We start from the raw sequence: 18,258 nt of genomic DNA, 5'->3' as shown, positions 1-18,258 counted from the left end.
GTTCTCGGCTCCCATTCCCTGTGCATTAGGACAGCACTGCTAAGCCAGCCCAGCCGTGTCTGCCTCAGGTAGCCTGACCCTGTTACTCCAATTTTTTAGATGTATCCTGGGTTTATATGGTGCTGTCTCACCTCTCTGGCACCAGTTCTATTTCTTGGAGTTTTTTTTTCTGGTTGTAAATGTTGCTGTTTGGTAGTCAGAGTGTGGGCCCAGTGCTGGCTGGACCTTGCAGAGAATCAGCCTTCTTCAGCGGCAGGGAGAGAGGGAGGAAATGGCTGTCGTTAATCATCGGGAGAGAGTTCAGCCTCCAGAGGTGGAACTGGAGATTGCTATATGTATTTTATCAATCCTTTGGGAGCTGTTGAGCTGCAAGCCTCAAATTAAAGCTATCCTTAATCACTCCACAAGCCATTGGGGTGGGGGGGGTAGCACAGCAGCCTTCTATTTTCTAACACTGGGCAGTTTGGGAGCTGCAGGCTTGCCATAAATTACCAACAAAACAAAACTTGGTTTCTTGAAGCAGGCCTGGCCTGGCAAGGAGGCTGTGTCTGCAACAGAGAGAGCACTTGCCAAGAGGAAGTAAATGCGGAGCAGAATACGTGCCTGAAAACTGCAGATTTTTTGGCTGCTGTCTGGGGTCACGTTGCTGAAGGGGAGACTATTGCCTTCTCCAGGACTGAAAGCTCCTGTGGAGGGGAGAGGTGAGTCCTTCCCCTCAGGCTGTACCCCACCAGCCTGGGGGCCCATGGGTGCAGTCAGCTCAGGATTAGGCTTTTCTCTGCCACTCCATTTCAGGCTGTCGCTGGCTGCACAGCACCCAGCCCCTGAGCAGAGCTTTGTGGGCACAGGCTTAGGGCATGCCCTTTGCCAAGGCCTCTGCCCCATTTCCCATCCCAAAGGCAGGCTATGTGTTGCTGTAACAAAACTTTCAAAGCATGTAAAATGCTGTTCAATCAGTGCTTATTTGTTCTCAAAACCAAGAGCACAAAAGAGAAAAGGCTGTACTAAAAGCTTGCTGATCTTCAAACCCAGGCAGTTCTCATTCTCTGGCTTACTCAAGCTACAAGTCTTTGGGTGTTGTCTGTGCTGAGGGAGATGTAGCTCCCTCCAGCACTGTAAAGGTCGGAATCAACAGCCTCCTCCTTTTTTTTTTTAAATTTTTTTTTTTCCTTGGGCTCAGGCCTTTGTTCTTAGAGGTAGCAGGTGTGTGAGAAGCTTGGTCTTTTCTGGAAGCTGAAATCATTGCTTTCTCATCACCTAAACCACAAATTCCTGCTTGCAGCCTGCATAGGAACAGTGCCTTTTTTCTTTTCTTTTCCCCCTGCAGTTGATTTTATTGAAAAGCCCTCAGCCAGCTGCTGCAAACAATCCCAGATCCTGCAACTCGAGTGCTTTTGCTCAGTTCTTCTGTGTAGCCTGTTCCTCCCTGCTCCGGCCTTGGTGAGAGGGAAGGCAGAAGGATATCATGCAGGTTTCCTAGCAGAAAGGATGGTTTGTATCTTATTTCCTCTACTCCCAGAGGTCCTGTGGTAGATCACTGAGGCTGTTATTTTCCTTTGAGAACTCAGTGGATGCAGGCTGTCTTTCCATGCAGTGCAAACTTATACCTGTACTCCTTGCAGAGTTGCAGAAGTCTGATCAGGCAGGCTGGTGGGGTATATTTTGCTGGTAACTACTGAAAGGATAGCATAAAGCCTTAAAACCCTTTGTGAGAGTGCTTTTCTCTCTCCTGGAACAGAAGAAACCTGTCGAGTTGTGGCTGGGAGAGAGTTGGCGCAGCCACAGTGTGCCACCTGTGGTCCAGCACAAAGAGCAGGGGGAGCGTTTCACTTGTGTTGAGCATGAAACACAAAACTTCCTTTGCAAACGTGATGGAGAACTGCATGTGTGCTTGCCTGGGTGCTGAGGGAGTCTGGAACTTGTTTGCACCCAAAGCCTGGAGAGTTCTTCTCACCTTGGCAAAGGCCTCCTCACATGAGATTTCTCTATCAGAACTTGAAGCTGCAGCAAGTCCCTGGGAAGGCACTGATTTTGCTGTGGCTCTTTAGTGCAAGTCACAGTCAGATCAATTGAAGAGCTCTCCTGTGAAGTGTGCACCAGAGAGGTGTTTTGGAAAGGACCTGTGACTCTGTGCTTTGAGAGCAGCAATGTGGGGCTCATCTAAGAAGTCCAGTGTAAGATCAGTGCTGTGACTGCTGGGGCCAGCGTCTGAGCATTATCTTCCCCGACTGTGTGCATCGGGGAAGAAGCTGGAGAGCAGTCAGACTGCAGAGACTTTCTGCTCCTCAAAGCCATTTTCAGCACAGGATGCTTCCATTCATGAGGGTGATACACAAAAGCCAGATCCTCCCCCCTCCAAGGGGGAAGGAGACATCAAGATGACCTTTCTCTGGTGTGATGCAGTCCAGCAGCTGTTGTTAAAAGCCTCCAGGAGCAGAAACAAATGGAAGGATCAGTTGCAGTCTAAAACACTGGCATTTAAGCCATTGCTTAAGCCACCACATTAGAAGAGAGAGATGAAGGTTTTCTTTGTGACAAATTGATGCTAGCACTCCCCTCCAGCAAAGGAGAGATAACAAGTCCTAATAAAACCACTTTTCAGCTTCACAGATACAGGTTTCCTCTACTGCCCCTACAAAATAATCTTGCCTAGCTGATACCACTCCCTGTCTGCAGGAGTTCTGGGGATTGGTGCTCTAAGCAGAGCCCTGCTTGCATGTTTTGTGATACACTGTGAACTGTTCAGAACCACACGCTTTCTCACATAATAGGAAGCTGTTGTTTGTTGTTCCTCCTGGCTGGCTCCAAGCAACCAAAGGCTTCAACGTTTGGAAGATAAATACATGCAGAGCCAGGAGATGCCGTTGGAGCCACAGGCTATACCGGTTCCTACTCTCTGAAAACCTGTAGGAGGAGAGATGCTATTGCTCCCAAATACAGCCGTGAGCTTGTCAGAGCAGGGAGAGCTGCTCGGGTGCAGGGAGCACCCTGCTGCGTCCCTCCATGCGTGGGCAAGGGGTGGGCTGGCTCAGGGAGGGTAGGAGTTAGGGTATCCCAGCTGGGGCAGCCAGTGGGCTCACTCCCTGTTCCTGGAGGATAAGGCATCTCTAGCAGCACCAGTCACTTTGCTTTTCTTCTGTTCAAGCTTCATGCTTGTGTTGGAAGGGATCCGCCTCTTTGGAGGGAGTTTTTCTGGTAGCGCCTGGGGTTTCTGCAAGTGCTGCCCATTCCTGCTGTGCTCAGCTGTCTGCAGTGGATGCAGTATAGGGTGGTCTGCTCGCAGCAGCCTAGAGACCCAGCAGAAAATGGTGTGGAAAATCTGGTTGAGGTCACCAGTGATATGAGTGGATTAGGTCTCATCCTTTTGTTTTGAGGACACCTTTTTCCTCCCTTTTCTTGTGAAATCACCCCTGTGTTTTGACATAACCAGCGCGTTGGAAGGACACAGAATGGGGCAGACAGAAGGCAACGCTTGAGTGAATCTCTGCAAAGGTAAGAATGGATATAAAAGAAGGGGGGCTACTGGGAAACTTGGGACTCAGGGTAAAATTGCTCTAGAAGCTTTGCTGATAATACCCAATCCTTAACACCAACCCCTCAAAAACCAAAGCCAGGAATTTGTGAGGCAAGTACAAAATCCTGACAGCAGGAAGCCCCTTCAGGTAGTTCTAGCTACAGCTTTGCTGTCAAGGCTACTTTTCCCTAACAGATCTTGGGGGGGGTGTAAAATCCTTTGGCAGGACTTCATAGGCAATGCTCGGAGACCCAGGGGCATTTCTCAATTGAATTATGAAGGGTTATTCAGCAACATTAAAATGAAGCTTCTTCAAAACCTAGGCAAGGCAATAAAGCCTTTATGCAGCGTATACAAGGCTTTAGGGCTCACCATCACAGTGTATTCCAGAAGCAAGACAGTGTGCTGTTAGGAGCTGGCCCTTTACCTGGCTACCATGAGCATCCAATCTCGTAATTAACCAAGGCAAAATTTAGGAAAAGATGTTACAGCTAACAATTGCAGTTTAAGATGATCTTTGCTGGAGATTAAGGTGAGAGCTGATGTCAGAGGCAGATTATCTTGTGTCTAAGGGTTTCTCTCCCTCTCAAGTATCTGGGCAGAGGGAAGCTGGGGATGTCAGGACATGAGGCACAGGCCAGTGCTGCTGCTGGGAGGATGGCGAGCAATGTCAGGGGTGAGTGTGTGTGCTGCTGGCCTGCTCCCACCACGTGCTGCCTGCCTGCTTTCTGCTCGCTCTCATCTATCAAAGTAATTATGCCCATTACATTTCTCCTTTCAGGTTTTACCCTCCCAAATGTTATTCCACAGCATTAAACCCATGGGGGAAGTGAATTATTGGGGAAAGTAACTAGATATAATCCAGGTTTAATGGGCACATAGAAAAAGCACACTGGGTTGGGAGGGTGGCTCAGCCAGCGTCCTGCTTCTGCCGGCAAATAGAAATTTATCTTGATGTGTGTATATATCTAGCTTCATGATCTGTGAGCTCTTAATAATTGGTTTGGTGACCTGCCGGCAGTGTTCTCTCTCTGTGGAGCTTTCCCCAGTCCCCAGTTAATATAATGGGTCACAAATCCCATTTGCTTTTGAATTCTGAGTAATCCTTTTGTTAATGTCGCCTATTGCTTTTCTGGAAGCATTGGAGGAAATCAGAGCCATGTGCTAATCAGTAAATCTGTTTCTGCGTGTTTGTAAGCTGCTGCCCTGCCCTGCCTGCCTTTTCCAGATGACCAGCACAGCCCATTTGTGTCAGACCCAACGTGCCCCTTTGCAAAATAGAAATTGTTTCCTGAGCCATGGTACTAGCAAATGGCACAGGCTACGAATGTTGGATGAGCTTGAGGAAAGCAGTGGGGTGTAATGTGGAGCAGGCAGCCAAGTGATAAGGGGCTTGGTGAGGAGGGAGGGTGGGCATTCAGGGTGTCTGATTCCACCAGTGCCCTGTGTTGAGGGGCAGGTAGTTCCCTGTTTCAGGGTGTGGGGTGGGTGACTGCTGAAGGTGGCACCCATGGGGACCCACTTTTCCACTCCTGCTTCACCAGCGCTCACAGCTCAGCATCCAGTCTTGTCCCCTGTGCAGAAGTAGGGGATGTGGCACAGCAGAAGGTGCCCTACCAGCAGCATGCTAGAGGCTCCTGATCTAGCAGGGACTGAAGGCAGTGAGCAGGATGGACGTTGTCTATCCCAGACCCCTCTGTATTTCATATCCCTTAGTTTTCTCTGCCTGGCAACAGGACTGTGGTGAGCTGTAGCTGTCTTGCCTGCTATGTCCTGCCTTTGTGGGCAGGAAGGTATCAGAGCCTTTTCAGAGGGACAAGAAGCTGCCAGATGACCAGCCCCTAAGTGAGCACAGGTATACCCCTACTGAAGGGATGGAGAGCATCAGCCCCCCAGATTGCCTGAAGACCCTTAAAACGCTCCAAATCACCTGCTGTTGGTGCTAACCCAAAGGCTATGAATGGCTTGTAGGGACCATGTTCCTGCTGCAGTGGCTGCCCATGGATGGAACTGGGTGGGAAATTCCAGTAGTGTCTCTAAGTGCCAGGATACCCGAGTCACAAAGTCAGTGTTTCTTGATTATTTTTGTTTGTTTCCTGATTTTCTGTACATTTTCAGTCTCCTGCACAGTTGACAAGCCTCACCCTTTGCCTTTTTCCCTCACGCTTCCATTTGTCTCCCTATTTTTAGCCCGTCTGTAGCATTCTTCACATGATGCCTGCGTGCACCGCTTTGATCAGAGCTGCCGATGACGACGACACGACCTTGAAGGTAGCAGCGTGCAGCAAAACAAGAGGTGTTGTATTTAGTTAGCTTGCTGTAGCTGGGCATCGTGTTTGTAACCCAGGCGGGCACACAACATCACCTCCCCTCACTCCCAGGCTGTCTTCCCTGACAGTTCCCACCAGGATTTGGGCTATTTGACTCCAAAACCTTCTCCCTGCCCTGGTCCAGAGCAAGGAGCATGGTGGGGATCTCCCCAGCGCTGGGAACCTGATGCACAAATGTCGCTGGCTCTAATTTAAGAGCTAAATTCCCCTGAGGGTGAAGGTGGATGTCACTTGCTGCCCGTGAAACAGCTCGGTGCTAGGCACTAGATGGCAGGCAGCGACTGGGAAATCCCATCCGTGGAGCTTTCCTTCCCTTTCCCCTTAAAATCACCTCCTGCTCTAGCTCTCGCAGGCTCCAGCGTGGGAGCCTGCAGTAAGGGTCACCAATTTTTAACCACTGTACCCGAGCTTGGTGCCTTGCACCTTGAAGGATCCCAGCGATTGGCAGAGGGTCATCTTTGCTCCAGGGAGGCTTGACAAGTAACCGGAGGCTCAAAGGAGTCTCCAGGGCAGAGAAAAGAGGCAAGGAGCAGGCAGGCAGCATCTGAGGATAGAGGGTGGGTGCTGAGGACTGCCCAGGGCACTGTGCAGGAGTTAGGGAGGGATGGGGTTGCAGAGGGGGGGGCATCCATATGGGGTAGGGATAGGGGCAAAAAATGATTGTAGGTGTTTGATGCAGGCAAGGAGAAGGCAAGAAATCCCTGAGGATGAATTTCCTATGGCCTGGTTGTGCAGCAGTTGTTTTGGAGAGGGCAGTGAATGTTTTTCTAGCAGTGTCCAGGTTTCAGCTGCATGCTGTCCCTCACCTTGCGAGATGGAGTGTGGTTGCCAGATGCTGGCTGTGGGGCTCAGCGACCAGGGAGGGCCTGATCCTCTCCCCAGGGTGGCTTGGCATACCTTTGATTTACTTGGGTTGGGCTTTGGGGGTTTATCCCCAAAAGTGGGCATAAAAGTGGGTTTACTTAGAAGAGGGGATGTATCTCCTTCCGCCACCCCAGTGATGCAGCATGGGCTCCCATGCACTGTTAGGGGGCAGGAGTGGCAAAATCCCTCCTTTATCTTCCCTTATTGGCCAGGGTTCTGAGTTCGAGGTATCCCTGGGCCCTGCTATGTGCTGCTGCCACCCCTATGAAGCTCAGGGCAAGACAGCCCCTGTGGCGCTGGGTGCCTGGTTGTCCTCTTCCCAGGCACCAGTGCAGAGCTGCAGCCCCTGTGCTATGCTCTGCGTGTTGTAGGTCCCCTGTAAGCACCTTCCAACAAAAAGGGGATTATCTATAGCTTGTTAGAGTCCTTGCAGGGAGGGAGAATAAGGCTCTTTGCTCTGAAATGTTCTCTTCCCTGGGATTACAAGATAATGCATATGAAACGACATTAGCTCAGCCAGGTTTATGGATTATTTGAAAATCAAATTCTTTTAATCTCATCCACCATCTGGCACCAGCATAACAGCCAGCAGCCAGCTCGCTGCCGCTTCCACCCTGACTGTGTCGGAGTGACTGGAGTATCAAAGCCGACGAGGGGACATCAGCATCCCTGACCACCACTGTGCATCCTGGCACCACCACCCAGGTCAGTCTTGTCCTGATTTCTTCCCAAGACAGTGTGAAGGTAACACATCTCTGATGAATTGGGGGCTGTCCTTGGTGTGCACTGGGAATGAACAGACGGGCTGGGAACATCTCAGTATTTGTGCCTGTGTGACCATGAGACTCAAAACCAGCAGCCAGAGAGGTCCCCAGGCCTCGGATAAAGGTTAAGATCTGAGCAGGGGACCTGCCAGTCTCACTGATGTGATTTGCAGTGATCTCCTGGCTGGGCAGGGAGGGCACAGGAGCTCCTTGCAGGATGCTGATGCAGAGCTTTTTCCAAGGAAGATATGTTTCCCCTTGAATATTAACTGGGAGCTGCCAGGGTGCATCTGGGCTCTGTGATGGGGCTGGAGGTTCCTGTAGGTACCAGGGAGCCAGCGACAAATTGCACTGTTTGCGGGGGGCAACGCGAGCGGGCACACTGTCCCCAAGGAGCAGGGCAGGGTGGAAGAGCACGTCGGAGATGCAGCATGGAGCACTTGTGAAGCATCGCTGTCAGCAGCACCACAGAGGCCAACCTGGCTCGTTCTCCCTGGCTTACAGGTCAGGGAACAGATGGGACCAGTGAGCAGTCAGGGACCACCATGGGAAGGTGGAGCCACCAGAACTGGGGACATGAGTGTGCAAGGGTGCATGCTGGGTACTGTTGTCCCCAGTCCATGGGTGCAGTTAGCACTTCCCTGGGGAGGGGACAAGGTCGAGTGATATTCCATCCTTCTCCCAAGAGTGAGCCAACCTCCCAGCTGATTTTTCAGATGCAAAGCCAGCTGTGCTGCAGAGCTGCTCGGGTCTCATGTTTTTGGTTTCTTTGCTGAGCCTCAATAGGACCATCCGTCTTCTTCTGTCTCCTCCAGAATGCTTCTGCACCTACTACCAAGGAGCGCTGTAATCTCAGTACCCATTTAACATGAATAAAAAGCCTTCTGGGACAGTAGGTCACGCTTATACAATTTAGCTGAAGTAGAGAAAAGGCCTTTATAGCTATGAATACATGAATACTTAAAATATATATATAACATTGGTTAACATCAGGACTTATGAGCATAATATATATATAGCACTGGGCTAACAGTCTGTTCCTTGACTCCCTCTACAGAAGGCCGTAGCTGTTCTGCCTGTCAGCTCCGTCCCAGCGGCTTTTTGTGGCTGGAGTCACAGTTTGCACTGCTGCCCACTTTTGCTGGGCTCTCGGTGTGGAGAGCGACTGTTACAGGCAGAGGGAGGCTGGGGAGGGAGGCCTGCGATTGCTCCTCGGTGGGGATCGGGATGCGAGAGGTGAGGATGCAGCACCTCTGCCCGCAGGTAAGGAATCGCACACAGAGCCAGGTTGGTAGCTGATGCACCACACAGCAATTCGCTGCCATGATTTGTGTGCCCTGAAGACAGTGGCATGCAAGAAAAAAAGAAAAACAAACAGGAAAAATGAATAGCTTTAAAGAAAAGAAAGTGTCATTTCTGTAGGTAATTAATTACTAATTATACAATCGCAGCATTGTCTGTATCATTAAAATTACTTGGGTTTTCAGTACATTATAGTTTTAATTAAACAAATCCTTGGATTTTTTTCTCCTCCTTTGTAACACAAATTCATTTTTTTTATTAGTGCCAAAGAATAAATTAATTGTATAATTAGTGACTGTTACTTTGCCACTCCTGGAAGGGTTATTTCCAGGTTGTATGTATGCAGTGGCTGGGGAATGGTTATGAAATGCTGTTTGATACCAAGAGTCCCTGGAAGCAGCTGTCTGTGGCTGGGGATGCTGGTGGAGGTGGGGATTTGGCAGCACTGGGACACAGCTGGCAAGAAGGGGGTGAAAAACTCTGCCAGGGCTGGCTGGAGGAGGCTGTCAAACACTGGCGGGTATCCTCTTGCTTACTTACATGCCTGTGAGTAAATGTGTTTCATTTTGATGCAGAAATGCCCTCTGGAAGGCATCCTCAGATCCTCCAGAAAGGAAGCTGTAGCGAAGCTGTGCCTGCTTCCATGTGCTCCCCCTGGTACAGGTGAGGGAGAAACCCCAGGGTGGGGTTTTCAAGCATGCACCATCACAGTCATCATTACAGGAGGCTGAGGGCTGGCAGGGATGGCCTGTCTCCCCCCTGCCCCACAATGTGTAGGGTACACAGCAGATTCAAGGCAGGAAGAGGGGAATTTAGTATGCAGCTAGTGATAGGGTCTTAATAGATCTGCACTTATTATTTGGAAAAGAAAGAATCAGGATTACAGGCTTATGAGGGATTAGCAAGCATGAATGCGTATTTCTGCATATACTGCTCCTTTTATAAACCCATTGTGCCATTAGGCTGATACAGAGTTATACCATTACTAGCATGACATCAGTGTATCAGATAGTCTTGATTGTAAGATCCAGCAGCTGCACTAAGAAAAACAGTGCTTTCCCACTGGCCTGCTGATCCTCTCCTGTTTGTAGCTTGTGGTTTGGCTGTGAAACCACTTTGATTTTCAGGCAGCATCAACATCACCAGTAGGACAGACAACCTGTGAGCATAGGCCCACTTCCTGGAGGATTGTGATCACCTGTTGAAGTGACCAAATTGAGGCTTTAAATGTTTCAGCTGCCCTCTCCTGGGGGTTTTAAAGCAGAAGGAGATGGATGCATGAGGATCCTCAGGTGTCTGTGCACTCAGTTTTAGTGGTGCAGAGAGACCCTGGACTTCTCAGAAGAGCTCAGGTCACTTGTGGATGTATGTGCAGGGGTCTTTCAGTGTGGCTGAAACTCTGCATTTCTGGTCTTAGCTAAAGTACAACAAGATTCTCATAAAAGTGGTATGTCTGTTGGCTTCAAGTACTGCATGCCCTCAAGGGCAGTAGCTGTGAGGTCTCAGCTCTTGGAGCCCTGGAGGTGTGCAAGCTACCTGGATGTGTTAAGAAATCCATGCAAACATAGGCGGCTTCAAGAGCCTGCCTGTGTTTCATAGCCTGCAAGTCTTGACCCCATGTGGCTGGCCACATGGCCAACATGGGTAACCTAAGCAAATCGAAGCCCTTAGCTGTAGGCTTCACTAGAGACAGTCTTTTTAAGTAGAGATGTGCTGAGCAGGAAACTGGGATGGAGAAGCAGGGAACTGAGTGGTTATGAAACATCAGAGCCTCTATGTGTGTGACTGCAAATTTTGATTTTTCACTAAATATTTTCCCCTTTAATTTAAACCATTGTTTTTTTCCAGGGAAATGTAATAAAAAGAGCCCATGTGTTTCTAACTAAATGGCAGCCTGTGCTTAGTAAAAATCCGGGGTCAAGTTTGGATGGAATCCCTGCGTTGATGTTTCTGGAAATCAAATAACAATCAAGCTAAGGCAACTTGTTCCTGGAGCTGCTCAGAGCTGTTTGCTGCCAGAGCCAAAGGGATTGAGAGCCCCTGGAGCATCCGGGTCTGCAGGCAGCTCTGCATGACAGCAGGAGATCCCTGTGCTGCTCAGACCTGCCTCATTTCCTTGCTCTCTGTCAGTCAACCATCACTGTACAGGACAGCGTCCCAGGAATGATCCCAGCCCTGGGGGCAGCCAGCTCCATCCATGGGCTCCCCTTAGCGCTGTTGTTCTCACACCTCCTGCCTCTCCATTTTCCTCTGGGGGTGGTTTCAGCAGGGAAATTTGGCTTTTCCTGCCTCTGTAGTCCACAATTCTAGATGCATCCACCTAGGCACATCCCACCTCTGCGTTGGGATGGAGAGCATCCCTCTATGGCAGGCAGAGTGGGCAACATGCTGCTGCCGGGTGTACTGGTCCCTTGGGCAGCCACTTCCATTTTGCCTCTTCTTGCTGCAGGTTCCCTCCCCTCCTATTCACTGATCTCCTGCAACACCACTTGCCTTGCTGACACTGGGCACTTTGGAATTGAACTGGGACCAGTTCCCTATTTATCCTGTCAAGGTCCTGGTGCTTTTAGTGCTTAGATCACTTTTGAGTGTGAGATTCCAAAATCACTTGGAATATTTGAAAAATGGTGTCTATTTTTTTCTCTCCATTGGAGTGTGTATCTGTGGGGTTTTTATTTTTTTTCTTGTCCATGTTTAAAATTTCTTTTGGCCATAATTTCTTTGTGTGTGATCTAAATGTTCTGACAAACTTGACCCTATGCTGCAAAGCAGTTCTGCATGGATGAACCAGGTAGGTCAAGCAATCTTCCTCTCTGGTTCCTTCCCCTGAAGTTAAAAATGACCCTGCAACCACAAACCTAGTGCGTAGAACCCAGTGCACTCAAGAGACCCTACAAAAACAAACCAGTGTGTGCACAGCCCGCTACTGATGAGTGCTGACATGGTTTTAAATGTATTGATGCTCCTGCTGATGTGTCCTTTCTGAGGGCATCAGCATCAGCAGTCCTTTTAGCTGTGAAACGAGGAGGATGACTCATGAACCACACAGACGCAAGTGGTGTCGGTACCTTGATGGTCCATCGGGTTTCTAACCTGCGTCAGCAAAATCAGGGGTGAAGAAGGAAATGAGAATGACAACCCAACCTGGATTTGAGGGGGAGAGGGTAAGTGATATGGAAAATAAAACTCCCTCTGAGACTGTCCCCCTGCTCCTTACCAGACACATGCTGCAGGGAGACCCAGCTCTGCTGACCTTCAGGCATGGACTGTTTCCTGTCATTTATAGATAGTAGAAACATGGACTTTTGACATGCTTTCTGACGGACTCTAACTTTTTCGTCTGCTGATAGCCTGAGAGCTTCTTCCCTGCCTCCCTCTGCAGAGGCTTTTGGAGGACTGATTCTTGTGAGCAGGCACCTCTGTCCTCCTGAGTTTGCTACGAATATTGTGTCTGCTGGTGCAAGAAACCCTCCTTAGGTCAAAGTTACAAGCAGGCCAGAAGTGCTTAACAGTCCTGAAGCCAAGAAAGCAGGTGAGAAGCTGGTAAAAGCAAACTTAAGATGCTGTGAACCCAGTTGCGATAATTAATGGCTCTTTTTATCTGAAGATGCTTAGAAACTGACATTTTCTGAAGAAATGAGAGTGAGGTCTTTGTAATAAACTAGGAAGAGGTTTTGGTTTTTTTTTAAAAAAAGATGTTTCAGCCAATACAAGCAATTACACATTCCTAGGTGTCTCTCCCTGCTTGCAATCTGTAACAGAAGAAAAACCCCTGAGAGACAAGTAGCTTAATTTGGGTCAAGGGACAACCAGGCTGGACCATCACCTGCAGCTCAGGTGTAGCCTTCATGGAGTGCTGAATGGGGGTGATGAACCAGCCCTGTTCCCACCACAGGGTGCTGCCCCATGTGTACCTTGACAGCTCTCTGAGCCTCTCACCTCTGCAGGGACAGGAGACATTGAGATGCCAAGAGACAATCTCAGCTACCACCTCTGCCAGCAGCCCAGTGTGCACCTCTGCTCAGCCTGGCAGCAGCTCCCTCGCTGGCAAGCGGAGCAGTCAGCATCGACAGCCTCAGCACCCACCTACGTACCTGCATCCTTCCAGCCTCCCCCCCTCCCTCCATCACCACCCAAAGTGGTGGAAGCAGCCTGGAAAGCTGGTGGGACATATCTCCCCCAGATGCTCCGAGTTCAACAGCGCTAGCCCAAGAGCAAATCTGATATCGCAAGCGAGACCTCTCCCAGCAGGCAAGCGAGTAATGAACTGGAGCTGGGCTGTAATGATTTAAAAAAAAAAAATGTTTTTTAAGGCTGGCTGTCAATGCCCCAGCTAGATCTTAAAAAAGGGTTTCATTGTTCCTAGAGCAGAAATACAAGAGAGCACTCTGCATCTATTTACGATGCAGAAGGGTCAAAAATGGCTCTTCTCCCTCCTGGGTCCTTGCAGCTTCTCTAGCAGAATGAAAAGACACACGCAGAGCTTCAGCACCAGGGTGAAGAAGAGAGGGAACAGAAGAGAAGAGCCGTCTGTTTCAACCCACCTGCTCTGTGATGGTGACTTGCCCCGAAGAGTCTCAGGAAAATCCTGTGTAAATGGAACATAAATGTTTTATGAATTCAGCCCTGGTGGAGTAAATTAAAGGGTCATTAATGGCCTCATTAAAGAGCTTTGCACTTTGTTCTGAATTATGAAAGCTATCATGCAATGTTAAACTAAATGGAGTTTTTGGTGAGATTTTAAAACTCTTTAACTAGTTAGCTCTCCCCCTCCCTCTCTATTCTTTTCTCCCCCCCTCCCTTTTTTTTTGTCTCTGAGAAATGTCCTTCGAGGGAGCCGCCTGTAGTGCTACAAACTAGATTTCAATTATAAATCTTCTTATGCTCCACTAATTGCCCAGAATTTTTCTTGAGAGCTGCCTGAGGTTAACGCTGATGAAGAAAGAGCCCTTTTGTCTTTTCCTGAAATGATGCCTCCCTCCCCCATCTCTGATGAGATGTCAAGCAGGGAATTACCTATAATGACACCCAAATGGGATGTGGAGAGCTGCCATGTGGGAAGAAAGACAAGTTTGCTGTGGCTTTGCCTTGGCTTGTTGCGGAGAAGTCTTTGGCTCCTCTGGCATCTCCTGGTGTGGCTCTTGGTGGAACCCAGCAGCTTTCCCTGGCTCCGGCTCCATCAGCAGCCCAGCACTGACCCTTCCCCTTGCCGGGAAGTCAGCTGGTGCTCAGTGGGGTCAAGGAGGCATATAGGGGAAGCCCAGCCTGGGCACTGTGGGCTTGATGGATCCACACGTTAAATTGAGTGGTGCTGTATGATATGGTCCAGAGCCATCAACAGGGCTGCATGACAGTACCTGATGGGGAAGAGGAGTGGAGAAAGGGGTGATGAACTGCTGGTGCAGTCTGTGTGCCTGTATGCGTGTGTGCAGCTTCTTCCATCAGCCCTTTGCACTTTAACAGGCTGAAACAGCCTGTGCCAAAGGCTAGATCAGGTCTCTGTCTTTCTCCTCTGCCTTGCTCATCTCCTCCTAACAACTCACCCTTAACAACGTCCTGCAGAAACCAGGTTTGTAAGGACACTTCTGAGAGCTATGACTGCCACTGAGCATCTTGGCTGCCATCACAGGGTCCTCATCCCCTGCCCTGGTCTTGGGGATGAGGAGTGCTAAAGCCTCTTCTGCAGCGTGGCAGTGACCCCACCTAAAGAGCCATTTTATGCCATTTTAAATGTTGCTATGGATCAACACTCGTTACCAGGTTGTTTTGGATCAGGCAGGAGCTTGCTGAGACAGTGCATGCCCTGGCCAGTTGCTTACTGGCCAGGCTGGCCAAAGGGTGTTGAGGGACCAGGTCCTGCTGCTACAGCAGGGACAGGGGTGCAGGAGATATGGACAGTGGGAGATATGGGCAGTTTCCCCAGGTGTACAAGCCCAGTGCACTTGGAGATAAAGACTTTGAAATCCATATCCAGGAGTCAGCATCTTCATTGCCACTGGGTTTGAGTGTATGGGAATAAAGAGCTGTCCCCTGGTCACCTCCCTGCCTTTCCCAAGTGCTGGGGGATACTGGGAGCCCCACACATCAGTACAGAGAAGGGAAGACCCCTGCATCTGGGACCAGCAGCATCTTGCTTGAGATCCAGTTGCCTTGCTAAATAATTTGCCAAAATTGTTCGGCAAAACAGAATATGTTGGTTGGCCCCACGTTTTCCACTGGGACACAATCACTTCACCGCCAAGAGAAGCTTCTCAGGCCTGGCCTGGAAATCCTTGCTGAGGCTGGAGGCAGAGCTGGGTCTCCCCGTGTGGGACATGGCCAGTCACGGTGGGGACACCCTCCCCAGCCTACCTCTAAGGCTCATTGCTTTGTCTTATTTACTTAGCTTGCCCTCTGCAAGTTCTTCACACAGCTACACAACAAATTAAACCCTTTATTAACTAATTAAGCTATTTCTCCAACCAGGCAGGAAAGAGAGAAGAGGTTGTTATTATTTCTATTTTTAAATACCTGTGAGAGGCACACGTGCTTGAATGGAGGCTCAGCCCAGCTGAGACACGAGTGGTGGACAGGGCCAGCCCAGAGGCCCCGCTGCAGCCCAGCAGCTGTAGCAACAAAATCCCTAAGGGGCTGAAACGTGCTGGTTAATTTTCCGCATCTGGGATGGATTTTGGGCACGGTGCCCGGAAGATGCCAGCCTCTGGGCAATACAGGCTGTGATGGGGGACAGCGCGGGGGTATCCCTGGGGAGAGATGCTGAGCTCCCCTCCCGGCACAGTGTGCAACTCCAGCAGGGAGAACGCAGGAGCCCAGGGGACCCCACCGCCTCCTACAGCGAGTGCAAACTGAGCAGCAGGTTTTAACCCCTACGCACGCATCTCTGAAGGCTCAGGCCCTGCAGGCAGTGAGCTGGAGTCCCACACGTACTTCTTGGACTCGGTGGAGCCGGATTTCCCCAATGCCCAGCTCCTCAGGGCCCAGATCATCCTCATTGTCTCCAGGGACCACCCCCACACTTTTTTGGGGCGGTCTCCTCAGACATCAAGAGTCACCCCACAGCAGCCATCAGTGGGACTGGTCCAGCCCTGGGACACCCCACAGTGGTTCTCCTGTCCATCAGCCTCCCCGATAGGAACCGCAGCCAAGGGCTTTGCCGCTGCATGGAGCTTTGACAGCGGATTCGCGTTATTGAGGCTTGCCGGATGCTCTTTAGGAGCATCCTGGCCAGCTCCTGGCAGCCTGTGCCACAGTGCTTCATTGCCGAGAGACTCCGTCTGCCTCACGGCTCCTTTCCTCCGAGGTGGGAACGCTGCGGCTGCTTCTGCTGCGCATCGTGCGGGAAAGGATGGGGATTTTGCAAGAGCTCTGCTCAGAAATGCTGCCACTTTCTGGCAAGCTCTGGCCTCCTTCCCTGCACCGGGGTGTGTAGTAGTGGGACAGGGAGATACCCAGGAGCTGGAGTCAGATGGTTTCTCCAGGTGAAGCCACTGATGTGAGGGCTTTTTGGGTCTGGCGAGGGGGTCAGGAGCCACAGCTGCTCCATATCCAGCTTGATGTGGGTTTTTTCACTGGGATGTTTGCCCTAAGGGGCTGGGAGTAGGCACTGGGCATGTCCTGGGAGTGCTGGGCAGGTTATAAATAAGCCATGGGGGGGAGGCAGCTGGGTTGATAGGGGGTTTGAGTTTGTGCTTGTTTTGCTTTTCTCCTCTTTATAGAGCTGCGTAGCTCTCGCTTTCTTTTCTCTTGGGGCTTTTGGGTTTTTTTTTCCTAAATGACCCCTTACAGGAGGTGCTCCAGGGGTGTGGAGGGGCTGACCTGCTCTGTGGTTGGTGTGGATGTTTCCTTGCTGGAGGCTGCTCTCCAGCCTACCGCATCCATACCAGACAGCCCTTTGCAAGCTTTTCTTTAATGCTGTTTGCTGCTGAGGGGGCTCTCCCAGCACCTCTAACCTCAGGAGAGGGGCTGGTGCTGTGGTAAGGAATGGAGACCACTGCACAGGGTGATTTAGAAAAGCTGACATGCAGCAACAGTAGTGCTATAAACCATGTTTATGCTGATACAATTAGCAGAGCCATCGCTGTGCAGTGCTGGAGCCCTGCAGCTGGGATGAGCATCGGAAGGGGCAAAGCCCTGCAGCTGCCAAACCCTGCTGCGAGGGAACTGCGGGCAGCGAGTGCCTAGCAGTTTGCAAACTTGGGCTGCAGCGGGGAGGTAGAGCTGCTGTGGCCGGTGGGAGGATGATGTGATGGGCTCTATTTGATGCCTTTTCTTGCCTGCTGGTGTCTGTGGACATGGCCTCTGCGTGGCCCTGACTCCCAGCGCCTGCTGGGCAGGGCTGTGGGCACAGACCCCTCTGTGGCCCAGTGCCACCATCCCCAGGGGCATGTGGGGTGGCCATGGCTCGGGGCTGTGTCATTTGGGATGGACCCGGTGGAGGGTTTGGGGTCGGTGCTGCGGTGCGAGCGCCTGCAGAGTGTGCTGTGGCTTCAGGGATGCCGCAAGAACCCGCAGCCCCTGTCAAGTGCCAGGGACAGGAAAATTTTATGGGTTTTCCATGAAAACTCTCCACAGGTGCCATGGAGGAGGGATGCTGGGGAGCCAGAGCTGGGCTCTTCTGCCTGCGGCATGCCCGGGGATTTGCGGGGCTTGGTTTGTCCCCAGGTGGGCTGGAGGCACTGGAGGAAGCCCAGGGGTGCCAGACCCTGGATGAAGCAGCAATACTGGGATGGGGAGCGTAGAAATGCCAGAGCTGGTGGGCAGGCCCAGGGGTTAATGCCGCACGTGCTGCTCTTCTCCCCAGCCACGGTCCCTGCAGGGCCAGTGGTGGTGCAGCGTGGCCCCCCTGCGAGCAGGAAGGTGGGAAGGATGCGGCTGGGATGCAGAGACCATCGTGTACTGCTCCTGGTCTGCACAAATGGAAGATGGAAGGGCGAAGGGAGCTTGACAGCTCCTTGGGCGGGGAGATCGCTGCAGGCTCAGCTGAAGAGCCCCATAAATGCTTTGCACTGTTTCCAGCAAAGTGACTGATGGGGACTGAGGGAGGGGGAAGGATATGGGTGGGGAGCCGATTTAGAAAATGATTTCACCGTTGGTTAAATTTCCTTCGCTCTAAAGCATTGCAGAATTTGGGGAAAGAAGCGCAAGTCTGCCACAAAAAAAAAAAAAAAAAAAATCCCACGTCCAGCTGTGGCTGGACAGCAAGGGGAAGGATCTTGCAAAGTCATCAGTGATGCAAAGCCACACCAGGAAAACACAGGACAGGGCACAGCAAATCCCACCTTGCGCACACGCCTGAAAGAGAAATCTCTTTCCCCTGTCTAATCCATTACCACATGCTTATTCCTATAACAAATAACTGAGTCAGCGGGAGAAAACCAAATTCAATTTATATCTCAATCCAAGCAAATATGAAAAGGCTGCCAAATCTGACAATAAAACTGCAGTGATCTCAGATGTTTCCCTCCTATATATTAAGAGAAAGGGG

This window comes from Harpia harpyja, chromosome 14 (assembly GCF_026419915.1).
Source record: "Harpia harpyja isolate bHarHar1 chromosome 14, bHarHar1 primary haplotype, whole genome shotgun sequence".
Taxonomy (NCBI): Eukaryota; Metazoa; Chordata; class Aves; order Accipitriformes; family Accipitridae; genus Harpia; species Harpia harpyja.
This window is presented reverse-complemented; position numbering follows the sequence as displayed.